Source organism: Bidens hawaiensis, unplaced genomic scaffold (assembly GCF_021521415.1).
Source record: "Bidens hawaiensis isolate Kalapana, Puna unplaced genomic scaffold, B.hawaiensis_p1.1 tig00419447_1, whole genome shotgun sequence".
NCBI lineage: Eukaryota > Viridiplantae > Streptophyta > Magnoliopsida > Asterales > Asteraceae > Bidens > Bidens hawaiensis.
Window position 1 is genome coordinate 64,943 of NW_027504864.1, and position 15,065 is coordinate 80,007.

The 15,065-nt window shown below is 36.7% G+C and overlaps 1 long non-coding RNA gene across 1 annotated transcript; it reads right to left on the reverse strand.

The window, feature by feature from the left end:
• Positions 1-209: 209 nt before the first annotated feature.
• LOC143608895 (uncharacterized) lies at positions 210-1,817 on the reverse strand. Its single transcript, XR_013149346.1, has 3 exons — positions 1,735-1,817; positions 1,129-1,479; positions 210-1,055 (listed from the first exon to the last, which is right to left on the reverse strand). It is a non-coding gene; the product is annotated as an uncharacterized LOC143608895 (long non-coding RNA).
• Between the last annotated feature and the right edge of the window lie 13,248 nt (positions 1,818-15,065).

Consider the following 15,065-nt stretch of genomic DNA (forward strand, 5'->3'; position numbering starts at 1 on the left):
AGTACAAACATAAATTAAAAAAAGAAAGCATAAACCCAACAAGGTAATGGCAGGAATCCTTGGAATTGAAAACAATGCAGCTAAGAAAATGTGTTTGGCTGTTTGCATATGAAACCAGAAGTGGATTTCATGTTACAGATTGAATTCATAAACCCGAACATGGCTCATGTATAATATATTCGTGCCAAAGACATAACCCTAACTATTTTGTACCACGATATAGGTAAAAGCTTTTATAAACTAATCAAAGAAATGCATTTTCATGAAGACGTGACATTTTCCCAAACAAACCTGTTCAATCATAAACGCACAAAATGGAAACGAGTCACACTCATTTGCAGATATGATAAAGACAAATTGTAATTCCTAAATCAGCAGGATAATATAAAGTTACTAAGAGTAGCCAGAAAAAAAGTTTGTTCTTGCAGGCGGCTTCAAAAGAAAAACATCAGATTCATCATCACCACATGGGATGCGATGTCACTGTATATGAAGTAACTTGTTCAACAGTGCCGTTGGGGAGTTTTACAGATGTCACTGTAGAGTGTAGATGAAGTAAAATCTTCAACAGCATCGTTGGGGAGTTTTACACATTTAATTTGTTGCAAACATCTTCTCCCTAATACTCCGTCAAGATTTATCATGTAGCACCCACGCAAATCAAGTGTCTGAAGGTGATGACAACCATCCATAATCATCTTCAGTCCTCCGTTCGACATGGTGCTCCCGATGAGTTCAAGGTGTGTTAAATCATGTAAGTGTTGCCCGATAGCCATAGCTATCTCATCATCAACGATATCTTGTTCATCCCATAAATTACGAATTTTATCCCAGAATTTACAATATGCATCCAAGGATTTAAAATATGCTTGATTCAGTTTTAGTGTTTTAAGCACGGGGCAATAACGGCCAGCAGTTTCAATATCTACATTCTTTACGTCTGTTGCATAAGTTTGAGTTCCTCCAATAATGGGAATCTCTTCAAAGATGCCGTCCAGTTTTCTTTCATATACGATTCACCACATTCGACTGTGAAACGTTTAAGTTGACTAGATCTGCCAAAGAAAACATGATTAGTGGCGCAGAGTATTTTTGTCTGGGAAACATGATATTAAGGTTCCATAATACCTGTTAGCAATGTATTCAAGAATCTCATCATTGCAAATTTCCACGATGGTAACATCAACCAGTTGGCCTTGGCTTTTGTCAATAACAAGCTTATACATCTCAGTATAGCGGATATGCAGCATGGTAAAAGCGTTCATATAAACGACTCTCCAAATAGCAGGGTCCTTGCAAATTTCACGCCAAGCGATGCATACTTTCTGGGCATTCTCAAGAATGTCTTCAACACCAACTCTGTGGAGTATATTGGCCGTTAATTCTGACGGGAGATCCAACCAGTTCCTTGTCGTCTCCAGATTGATGGATTTTGGTTGCTTCATCATCACTTTTAATAATCATTCACCTGACCTACAACTGTTGTATGATTTATAATAACTTTAACTGACATAAATTGTAAGTGGCAGAATAAACACTAGCCAGTTTCTCTACAAGTGTTGTGTTGTTTGTGAGTCAAGTCAAATCAATATATTTAAAATGAGAAGGTGGTCAAAAGCCCTAACAATTTGCGCCAATTAATTCAATAATAACAACAGGAACATGCGATTGGCTTATAAAACTATAAGAAAGAAACCATAGAACATGGAAAATCAAAGACAGCAATTGACTCACACTGCAACGTATTTTCTGTTTTCCGATAACCGTCGGAGGCGATGCAGATTAGAATGATGACCGCCGACTCATGAACCCAACTTAACTTTATAATTTCTAACCCAATCTAACTTATCAATAATGAAACTCTCCCTTTTTTGTTTTTGACAAAATAACAGAAATTGTCCTTTTATCTTTGTATGAATTGTACGTTTACAAAATGCTACACCATTTGTAATTTAACACTAATATAGTTAATTTTTCTTATGGTCATGTTCATTATACATGAGGGCAAATTGATCATTTTCCCATTTATTTATAAAAACATTTTAATAATTAAATTATATATATATATATATATTTAATAAATAAGTGGATTTTTAACAACCCATCCTTTTACAATTCACCATATTATTTCTTTTTGCCACATGGCATTCAAATACAACCATTTCTCCACGTCATCTAATTTTTCACCAATTATTTTTTTCTTTTTTCAAACTTGCGGGTATAACCCGGTTTTCTCAAATAGACCCATCAATATACCCAATTTACTCAACACTCTTTCTCAACAAACCCTACTCTTTGTTCAGACAACATTCACTGTTTCTTTAGAGTTAGAAATCATCATTCATTGTTTCAATTAACAAGGTATGTATCTGATTATGTTCTTTCATCTAATCGGCTACTTTGTATCGATTGTGGCATTGATTGAAACCCTAAATCTTAAACTTTGTCAATTTATGTAATATAGAAAATCCTTCGATCGATCTCAGAATATGTTTTCTCTTATTCAACCATCATAATATTGATGGAAATCCTAATCTGTTGATGTTAGTTGGCTATTTTACAAGGTAAGATTTCAATATATATGTTTGTTTATAAGGTTGCACGCCAAGTGTTCGATATATTGCCTGAATGATCGGACTTTAGGTTATGGCAAGTGAAACAGGTTAGAGTTATGTCATAAAGATGCAGAACTTCGATAGGTGCATGCTTTATTGAAACGAGGATTGTCGTTAAAGATTTAGAGTGAGTAAAAACTATTGATGATAAACAATACGTTCAACTTGTAGGGATATGTCATAATCTGCCAATTTTTTTAATATCCACGTATTTGTAGTTTTTATTTTAGTTTAAACAGTTGGGTCAAGTTCATATTTTAATTTGATCGATATGTCTTGAGAGTAAATTTAGTGTCACACCCCGACCAAAGGCGGCGGAACATGCCGGGGTGAAACGTGATTGGACAAATACACAAGACGCTATTTAAAGTGACAATATTTAACAACCCATTTAAAATCACAAAATCATAACGTCACATAACATACTTGTTCATACAATAATCATCACAAAATATAGCAAATAAATATATTGTTCATTTTGTTAATATCCTAAAAGTCTTTGATAGCTATTTTCTCCAAGTCTCGAGTCAACCAAAAGTCAAACCTGTAACATTGCATAAAATAAAGTTTATCAACACAAAGGTTGATGAGGAATTCATAGTTTTGAACAAGTATGTATATAATAAGAAAAATGTCCACAACTTGTATACGAAACAATAAATAATATCAATAATTTGGATAATATGAGATCGCAAATAAGAATACATTAGCGACACTGTTTATAAGAGAATACCAAATAGATTCGGATTTCATGAGGTCGTGAATAAGAATACATTAATGGCACCGTGCTATAAGAGAATACCAGATAGTTCACGGATTTATGAATCAACCTTCCAAAAGCGGTAAACACATAAGCATATACGCATGTAATCATAGAACACCAAATCGAGCATTTATTCAAGTAAAGTATACAATAAAGTTTATGGTTTACGACTCAAGTATAAAGCATTTAGTTTGAATAAATATGCAATATCACCTCCAAAACGAAAGATGGAAAATGGGGTATGAAAATACTCACATTCAGGTATAAAACTTGATCAGTAAAAGTCGCGAAATCGGGTGGATGGAGTCTAACGAGCAAGGCCTAAATAAAAATAAAAGTCTTGTATTAGAAAGGTTGTTTTATGAAAACTTTAAAATAAAAGTTAAGAAATGTAAGCATTTAAAGTTTAAGGATTAAAAAGTAACTATTTAAGAACTTGTAATAATAACCCTTCAAAAATGTAAGTTTGCTCGAAACCTGGTTAAAGTATCTAACCTTAATATTTACTCAGCCTATGTTAAGTAATAAGGTGGGTAAAAATGCAAGAATGCAAGTCCATTTGGAATATAGATACTAAAGCGGGTCTTTAACGAGTGTTCGGGCTGTTGGTTTGGGTCTTGATAATTGGTCAAACCCAAAGTGAACTTTCCAACATATTAAATGTTATGAGATAACTCATACAAAAAATATTTAACCAAGTATGTAGTTTTATTGTCTTAGAACTAACAACGCACGTTAAGCGAGTGTTCAGTTTTGTCGGTCCAGCTTTGTTATAAGATCAAGTTGGATTCAACATTCCAAGTACTTTAATAAAATATTTAAAATTAGTTCGTAAAGTATTTTTAAATAAGTATACAAGTCTTGATAGCTAAAAACACACTTGTGTGTCTTAAGCGAGTGAAAATCGGTTTAGTTTGGTTTGGTTCGGTTTCCATCTCACATATAGTTCATAGATGGTTTCCACATACCAAATATCAAAGAACTTGTATAATAACTTATAAATGTTGATACTTATGTTTTACAACCAAAAAGTTTAACTATAAAGTCTTAAAATGAAAGTTCGGTTTTAGGTTCGGATCTAGTTTCGGGTTAAGACCGAGGTTAGAATCTACAAACCCATAACCAGAGAACTTATAATAATGATTTTAGAAACTTAAATCTTACATAAAGCATGTTTAAACAATTATTTAACAAAACTAGTAAACAAGTTCGGTTTACGGTTTAGAGCTATTTACGGTTAAACCGAGGTTAGAATCTTCAAACCTATAACCATGGAACTTCATAAATATGGTAAACAAACTAAAATGAGCAGAAGTTAGACATGGTTAGTATGTATAAAAAAAGTTATATAGTTATATATATATATATCAAGGACACGAAGTCCTCCATGTAGCCTTGCCTTAAACGACCCGAAACTCAACCAACCGGGGTCAGATAAGTAACCACCAAAGATAACAAGGGGTGTATATTATATATATGTTGTGCCATATGCTTCAAGTATTAATTTAGACTAAGATATACTAATAAAAATAAAGAACTAACTTAGTTGGACTTTGGAAGTCAAACTTGACATAAACATGAAAAACAACCTTGAATGATTCTTGAATTTGAGTGAGGAAAGAGTTTATGAGCAGGGATTTATGTGGGAAAGGGTTGGGTATTTATAGGAGGTGATTAAAGAGGTTAAACAAGAGGTTATTTGGGTAAAACTCGGATTTAATAGATAAATAAAACAAGCAAGGAGACCAAGGGAACAAGCTGGTTTGCACCACGTCGCGCTAAGCTGCCACATGAAGCTCCCCCGTCGCGCGGTGTGGCGGGGTGGGGCTTGTGATATTTTCAAAAGTTTCAAAAATGACATTTTGCCACCCCAAAGTTCGTTTTAAGTGGTTTTAACGCGATTTAAGGCCCGAAAAGGATGTATTCAAGACCCAACAAGTGTAAAACAATATTGTAACATAAAAACCATCATTTTGATTATATCATAAGTTTCTATTTACAAAACAGGTCGGTTTGCATAATAAACGAATCATAAACGAATACAAATGAGTACAAACGGGACCCGATTTTGACGAATGTAACAGTATCCCCTACTTTAATAAATTTCATCCTGAAATTAAGAGGAAGATGATGATGATGCAAACAAGTGTGGATACTTCTCTTTCATTGCGTCTTCTCATTCCCAAGTGAATTCTTCGCCATGCCGTGATTCCCATCGAACTTTGATTAACCGAATACGACTACGCTTGGTTTTCTTCTCATTGCGATCTATGATCTCAACGGGTTGTTCAACCAAGATCATCGACTCATCGACATGTACTTCGTCTGGATATGGGTATTACCCTCGGCTAAGCACTTTTGGAGATTCGAAACATGAAACGTCGGATGAACACCGGCAAATTCTTGTGGTAGTTCGAGTCGATAAGCTACCTTCCCAACACGTTCAAGAATTTTGAAATGACCAACAAAACGAGGAGCTAGCTTACCTTTCTTACCGAAACAGACTACCCCCTTCCAAGGAGATACTTTTAGAAGGACAAGATCGTCAACATTAAATTCGATTAGTTTTTACCGTTTCTTGGCGTAACTCTTTTGACGACTTCTAGCGGCTATGAGATTTTTACAGATTCGATCGATCACATCGGTGGCTTCTTGAAACATTTCTGGTCCTGTGATTTGAGCTTCATCGATTTCGTTCCAACTAATCGAAGATCGACATTTACAACCGTAAAGAGCTTCGAAAGGAGCCATCTCAAAGCTGGAACGATAACTTTTGTTATAAGAAAACTTGATGAAAGGAATGCGAGAATCCCAATTCCCAACGAAATTAAGAACACACGCTCGTAGCATATCCTCGAGTGTTTGAATCGTACGTTCGGATTGACCGTCCGTTTGAGGATGATAAGCGGTGCTAAGATCGAGACATGTTCCCAAAGTTTCTTGAAGAGATCGCCAAAACTGAGAGGTAAAACGAGCATCGCGATCGGAGATGATAGACAATGGTAAACCGTGTTGGCACAAAATTTTCGCACATAGATTTGAGCAAGCTGCTCGACAGAATACTTCTCGCGGATTGGAATGCAATGAGCAGACTTGGTTAAACGATCGATGATCACCCAAATACTATCGTTGCTTTTTTGGGTGTTGGGTAGTTTAGTGATTAAGTCCATAGCAATGTCTTCCCATTTCTAAACGGGAATCGGTGGTTGCTCGAGTAGACCAAAAGGTCATTGATGTACGGCTTTGAATTTTGAGCAAGTAAGACATTTAAATATATATAACGCTACGTCCTTTTTCAAGCCTGGCCACCAAAAGGTAGCATGAAGATCGAAATACATCTTATCCACACCGGGATGAACGAAATACCGCGAATTGTGAGCTTCGTCGAGTATACAAGTACGAAGATCATCGCGATCGGGAACCCACAAACGATTGAGAAAATACAAAAGACCACCGGGTTTGGTTTCGAGTTGAAGTTCGGCTCCACATGACATTTCGTCGTACATGTTACCTTCTTCAATGGAGGTACGCTGAGCTTGAAAGATACGGATTTGAAGATCGGTTTGAACAACAACGCTTAAAAGCAGAACGGATTTAACATTAACCTTTCGACTTAGGGCGTCGGCGACAACATTCGCTTTACCGGGATGGTAGCGAATCTCGTGATCGTAATCGCTAAGTAATTCGGCCCATCGTCGTTGCCTCATGTTGAGATCTTTTTGGTCAAAAATATGTTGAAGGCTTTTATGATAGGTAACACAACATATTTTGTACCGTAAAGGTAATGCCTCCAGATTTTGTGAGCAAAAACGACGCCACCAAGTTCAAGATCATGAGTAGTATAATTCTTCTCATTGAACTTAAGTTGCCTTGATGTGTAAGCGATGACTTGACCTTGTTGCATGAGAACACAACCAAGGCCTTGATGAGATGCATCGCAAAATATAACAAAATCGTCATTTCTGTCGGGAAGGGTTAGAACGGGAGCATTGCAAAGCATGTCCTTGAGAGTATGAAAAACTTCCTCTTGTTTCAAACCCCAATCAAATGGTTTTCCTTTATGAGTGAGGGAGGTAAGCGGCGAAGAGATTTTGGAAAAGTTCCAAATGAAACGCCGATAATATCCGGCCAAACCGAGGAAGGATCGAATTTCTGTGGGAGTCGTTGGCGTTTTCCAATCCTTAACGGCCTCAATTTTAGCAGTATCAACATGAATACCTTTTTCGTTTACGATATGTCCCAAAAATTGAACTTCCACTAGCCAAAATTCGCATTTGGAGAGACAATTTGGCGTAGAGTCGTTCGTTTCTAAGGAGTTCGAGAATGGAACGCAAATGATGCTCATGTTCGGCTTTGGATTTAGAAAAGTTAAGGATGTCATCAATAAAGACAATAACGGATTTATCAAGAAACGGTTTGCAAACGCAGTTCATGAGATCCATAAATACCGCGGGTGCGTTGGTCAACCCGAAGGGCATGACTAAAAATTTGAAATGTCCATATCGAGTACGAAAACAGGTTTTAGGAATGTCTTCTTCACGAACACGCAATAGATGATAACCCGATCGAAGATCGATTTTTGAGAAACACGTTGCGCCTTGAAGTTGGTCAAAAAGATCGTCGATACGTTGCAAAGGATAACGATTTTTAATAGTGAGTTTGTTAAGCTCTCTATAATCGACACACATATGAAACAAACCATTCATCTTTTTAACGAAGAGAACGGGAGCGCCCCATTGAGAAGAGCTTGGACGAATGAAACCTTTATCGGAAAGTTCTTCGAGTTGGTTAAATAATTCGTGCATTTCCGACGGGGCTAAACAATAAAGAGCCTTGGCCACGGGCATCGCGCCGGTCACAAGATTGATTCGGAATTCAATCGTACGAACGGGTGGAAGACCAGTGACATCATCGGGAAAGACGTCGAGGAATCACGAACAACAGAAATATCTTGGATTTTCTTTTCCTTTTTATCTTTTATCACCGTGAGAGCTAGAAACGGAACATAAATTTGGTGTAAGTATTTTTGTGATTGGGAGCACGAAATGAGATTAAGCCTTCAAGAAGTGGCTTTGCCGAAGACTTTAAGAATTTTACCGTTGACGAGCGGAATCCGAATGAATTTATCGAAGCAAACGACTTCGGCACGGTGCAAAGATAACCAATCCATGCCTACTATGACATCGAAACTTCCCATTTGCATCGGGATGAGATCGATGGAGAATTTATGATTAGAAAGAATGAGAGTACAATCGCGGACGACGGAATTGATGGTAATGGAATTGCCATTAGCGACTTCAATAGAAAACGGTCGGGAAAGCTTGGTTCGAGGCATAGCAAGTTTCAACTCAAATTTCAAATAAATAAAACTTCTATCGACACCAGTATCAAATAAAATACAAGCCAAATGATGGCTCACCAAAAACATACCGTTCACAACACCGTTTGCCACTTGAGCTTGATTAGCATTCATCATGAAAGCTCTCCCTTAATTTCCATGGTTTCCTTGAGGTACTTGAGGTGGAGGAGGAGGTGGTGCTTGAATGGCTTGCATGGGTTGGATGAGTGGTGCATTGAGTTGGGGAAGTTGAGGTTGGTAGGTTTGGACTTGGTAGGCTTGGGTTTCGTAATAGGGCACGTTCACGGTTTGGGCATGGTTAGCGAGGGCAGTTGTTGGGGAAATGGTTAGAATTGCCACAATTGAAGCAAGCTCGGGGGTGTTGGGGTTGGTTTTCTGGGTATGGAGCATATCGGTTTCGGGAATTTTGGGGAGTGGTTCTTGGTTGGTTAGGTTGGGTTTGTTGTGCGGATCGGCATGTGGTGTTGAGATGACCAAAACAGTTACAAAGAGTGCATTGGCGACAAGGCAAATGTGATGGATGGTGTCGTTGGCTGCTGTTGCATAGTGGGAAAGTACCGGTGTAGGGTATTCGGGTTTGTGGAGGAGCTTGGGTTGTTTTTGTGGTTGTGGTTGGGTAACGGCAAAGTTTCGGTGATTGGTTTTAGGTTTCTTTTTGTTGTTATGGCGGGAAGACTTTGAGTAGTTAATGGCTTGTGGTGCGGGTCAACTTTGGCTTGTGGTGCGGGTTCGGTCTTGGCTTTCTCACTTGGTTTCTTGAGGGTTAGGGTACCCGCCATCACATGATTTTCCGATATCACACTGGCTAGAGTGATGGCGTCCTCAAGGTTCACAAGTTTGCTACTAATTATTGAGTCCCGGATTTGCATAGTAGACCCCCAATATATTTATCAAGTTCACGTTCAGTCGGGGTAACCAAGTGAGGGACGATGATGCTTAGCTCATGGAAATGGAGTGAGTAGGCGGCATTATGACCACTTTCTTGCTTGATGTTCCAAAATTCCTCCTTGAGCTTTTGGAGCTCGTGTTTAGGATATAATTTCTTCATCATGAGTGCCTTTAGATCGGACCATGGAAGCACCATAGCCGTTTTTTGATCCTTGAAGGTGCATAACACTACCCACCATAACACTACCCACCATGTAAGAGCCGTTTTTCTAAACATGCTCGAAGCGAAATTTGTCTTTTCCGCATCGGGCACTCGCTGTGTCGAAACACGCTCTCAATCGATTCGAGCCATTGCAACAAGGTAGTCGCACAGTTCGTTCCAAGGAACTCGGTTGGGTTAGCACTAGTAAATTACTTAAACAAGTAGGATGCGGATTTAGGTTCAACGGGTGCAACAATGGGTGGAGGAAGTTGGGTAGCTTGGATTTGGATTATAAGTTCGGGAATCACCGCAGCCAATTTCTTGATGACGAAAGTAGCCATATGTCGGTTGGAATTCTTGCGCGGGTGGCGGCTTACTGGAGGCATGCTAAAAATTATAAAGAAATGGAATAAGTTGAGGTAAAAAGAAATGAATATGAGGGTGCATAAAAATAAAATAAAAGTTTAAGTTTGATTTGTGAACTCCTAGAGTTAGTGAGGAGATGTTAGTGTTTCAAAAAAATATAAAACTTTGTATAGAAATAACAATTCGTAAACAAACTTTGTATATAAATAACAATTCATAAACAAAACATAAAAGATTTTGAGAGGTCGAATCTTGAAAATTTGAGATTTTGAAATTTGTAGAGTCGGAAAGTCGTACATTAACCACCATGATTTGTTATTCCGACACTAAAAATATTTTTATAAAACATCATGTTGGAGTCTAAACATGTGCACGTACCACCGCGTCTTTTTCATGTTTTCGACTCAAATAACGATTGTAACAAAATAATACATAGGAATACAACGTCATGTCAAAACGCTGATCCACGAACCACCGTAGTTCTATTGTTTCAACACCAAAAATTAGGATGGAGAGCGGAAAGCTCGCATTCGACTACTTAAAGTATTGACACGTATAACACAGTTCGTTGGCCTAGAAAATGACCACTACAATTCAACCATCCTAGGTAAGTAAATCACCTTCGACTCTTGGAATCTTTTTGTCAAATGGTCGTTTCATAGTGTTTCGCTTTCTATAATGGCTACAAACCCGATATAAATGCAATCTTTAAGGGATTTTAAACAACGGGATCCAAGTTAGTCTTATAATCCATAAAACATAATAAAAAATCTATGTTTTTGCGTTTTAAAGTAATGATACCTTGAGTATAATATGAAAGTGTGTGTATGTGAACATTTATGATCTTTTGTTGATTTAAATAAGTTTATAAATAAACAAGTGTAATGAACAATCAAATAAGGTAAACACGTATAAGAACACGTATAGGGACCTTAAAAAAAGCTATACTAGGTCGTTACGTCTAACCACCTATCTTACAGTCTTGTGGCTCTAATACCAATCTGTCACACCCCGACCAAAGGCGGCGGAACATGCCGGTGCAACGTGATTGGACAAATACGCAAGACACTATTTAAAGTGAAAATATTTAACAACCCATTTAAATTCACAAATCATAACGTCACATAACATACTTGTTCATACAATAATCATTGCAAAATATAGCAAATAAATATATTGTTCATTATGCTAATATGCTAAAGGTCTTTGACAGCGTTTTTCTCCAAGTCTCGAGTCAACAAAAAGTCAAACCTGTAACATTTCATAAAATAAAGTTTATCAACACAAAGGTTGGTGAGCAATTCATAGTTTTGAACAAGTATGTATATAATAAGAAAAATGTCCACAACTTGTATACGAAACAATAAATAATAGCAATAATTTGGATAATAGGAGATCGCTAATAAGAATACATTAGCGGCACCGTCTATAAGAGAATACCAAATAGATTCAGATTTCGTGAGGTCGTTAATAAGAATACATTAATGCAACCGTGCTATAATAGAATACCAGATAGTTCACGGATTAATGAATCAACCTTGCAAAAGCGGTAAACACATAAGCATATACGGATGTAAGCATAGAACACCAAATTGAGAAATTATTTAAGTAAAGTATACAATAAAGTTTGTGGTTTACGACTCAGGTATAAAGAATTTAGTTTGAATAAATATGCAATATCACCCCTAAAACAAAAGATGAAAAACGGGGTATGAAAATATTCACATTCAAGTATAAAACTTGATCGGTAAAAGTCGCGAAATCGGGTGGATGGAGTCTAACGAGCAAGGCCTAAAAAAAATAAAAGTCTTGTATTAGAAATGTTGTTTTATGAAAACTTTAAAATAAAAGTTAAGAAATGTAAGCATTTAAAGTTTAAGGTTTAAAAAGTAAATACTTAAGAACTTGTAATAATAACCCTTTAAAAATGTAAGTTTGCTCGAAACCGGGTTAAAGTATCTAACCATAATATTTACTCAACCTATGTTAAGTAATAAGGTGGGTAAAAATGCAAGAATGCAAGTCCGTTTGGAATATAGATACTAAAATGGGTCTTTAACGAGTGTTCAGGTTGTTGGTTCGAGTCTTGATAATTGATCAAAGCCAAAGTCAACTTTCCAACATATTAAATGTTATGAGATAACTCATAAAAGAAAATATAATAACACTTAACCAAGTTTGTAGTTCTATTGTCTTAGAACTAACAATGCACGTTAAGCGAGTGTTTAGTTTTGTCGGTCCAACTTTGTTATAAAATCAAGTTGGATTCAACATTCCAAGTACTTTAATAAAATATTTAAAATCAGTTTGTAAAGTATTTTTAAATAAATGTACAAGTCTTGATAGCTAAAAACACAATTGTGTGTCTTAAGCGAGTGAAAATCGGTATAGTTCGGTTTGGTTCGGTTTCCATCTCACATATAGTTCATAGATGGCTTCCACATGCCCAAATATCAAAGAACTTGTATAATAACTTATAAATGTTGATACTTATGTTTTACAACCAAAAAGTTAACAATAAAGTCTTTAAACGAAAGTTCGGTTTTCGGTTCGGATCTAGTTTTGGGTTAAGGCCGAGGTTAGAATCTACAAACCCATAACCATAGAACTTATAATAATGATTTTAGAAACTTAAATCTAACACAAAGCATGTTTAAACAATTATTTAACAAAACTAGTAAACAAGTTCGGCGGGGTGGGGCTGGTGATATTTTCAAAAGTTTCAAAAATGACATTTTGGCTCCCAAAGTTTGTTTTAAGTGTTTTTAAAGCGATTTAAGGCCCGAAAAGGATGTTTTTAAGACCCAACAAGTGTAAAACAATATTGTAACATAAAAACCATCATTTTGATTGAAATGAGTTCGGATCGATATTGGTTAATGATGATTATAGCCTAATTCATGTGTGCATATTCAATTCATAGTGTTTTCATCATCTAATGATTCACTAATTTCATCATGATTTGCATATCTGTTCGTTAGCTAATTTTTTTTTACCCTAAAATTCCAGATATTTGGTGTTGTCTTTATGAAATTTTGATATTTTTATACATGTTATTCAATACTGATGAGGCCATATGATTTTGTGCTCTTTGTTTGATATTTGTCTTTGTCTTGATGATTGATCATTAAAAGTTTCAACATTAGTTACAATAATCTTTTTACTTGATTTTTGTTTCGTTTTTGACTTTTTGCCTATTATCTAATTGATATAATTCACAATTTTGGCGCCGCAAAATGGTTTTTTAGAATATTTGTTAGTATAAAATAAACAGTTTCGAACCTTAACATAACTTTAGTCCTGGCTTGGTGGTTGTTATGGGTTGTTGTTTAGATAAGATGATAGTTATCTGCCTACGTTCAAGTGTCTTTTCACGCAGGGTTTTATTTTGAATAAAACTTTTGTCCAGGTTGGTTATTTTTTTTTGTTTACTACTTTTTTTAGGTTTGTTATTGCTACGCGCAGGTTCGACACAACTTCGTTGCCGCACTGTTTGCATGTTTATTGTATGTTTGACACATGAATTAGTTTTAGGTTTCTGACACGTGTATTAGCCATGTGTAATTACCACTAACTGTTTTAACTTTTAATCAGCTGAAGTAATGGTCAGAACCACATACAATCGGAATTGAACAAGCCTCTCAGGTCGGTTTTTAGTCCATCTAAGGTCTTCCATCTGAGACCTTCATACTCATAACAAGGTCCGAGCTTTTGTGAATCAAGTACCGAAGACTACCGATAATCCTTCGGTAATCGGTCGGGTTTACTTCATTTCTGGTATCATCTCTTGTTAGGCTCAATTTTTCGTCCATAGGCTTTTGTGTTGGATTGCAATTCCACATTCCAACAGACTCCAAAATTTTCTTCACGGAACCTGATTGCTTTATAGTGATCCTATCATACGTTTGATCAACTTCGATACCGAGATAGTAATAGAGCCTGCCAAGGTCACTCATTTCAAACACAGATCGCAATTTTAATTTAAAATTTTGTACCTCCACTTCATCTGCTCCGGTAACAATAAAATCATCCACGTACACCCCAACAATCAAGGAGCTCGTAGACTGTTTGAGAATATACACTGCCGGCTTCGATGCACACCGAACGTAAACAAAATCCTTTAGTGACTTATCAAGGTGGGCGTTCCAAGCCCGTGGTGCCTGCCTTAACCCATATAAAGCCTTATTGAGCATGTATACCATGTGTTATTTACCTTTCACTACGAACCCGTCTGGTTGTGCAACGAGTACATATTCTTTTAGTATACCATTCAAGAAAGCCGATTTAACATTAAAGTGATGTACAAACCAGCCCTCTTTTGCTGCTAAAGAGAGCAACAAACGGACGGTTTATAATTAGGCCACCAGTGCATAACCTTCATCAAAATCGACCCCTTTTTTCTGCACATAGCCCTTCGCCACCAACCGGGATTTGTGTTTTACCGTATTACCGTTCGCATCCTTTAATAACTTGTAAAACCACTTCAACCCAATTACTTTCTGACCCTTTGGCTGGTTAATCAAAGTCCAGGTTTGGTTCTTCTTAATCGACTCTAATTCGTTCTTTATAGCCACTTCCCAATCACTATTACTTGTAGCTTCTGTATAAGATGTTGGCTCATCTCCTGCGAGCAAAAATTCTTCATTTTGATCTTCAATTTGTACCATTTCATCATAGATTTCTGATAGGGATCGAAAGCCTTGAGGTGGGTTATGATCATAATTAGTGTTACCCAACTCTTGGTTCTCGTTACGAACTGGTGCTGGTGAGATTTGAGAGGGAACAGGCGATGGCATGTTTTGGGTGTCATTATGAGGTTGAGTTGGTTCATAGGGCATTTGTTGTTGGGTTAAATTGGGGAGTTATTGTCAA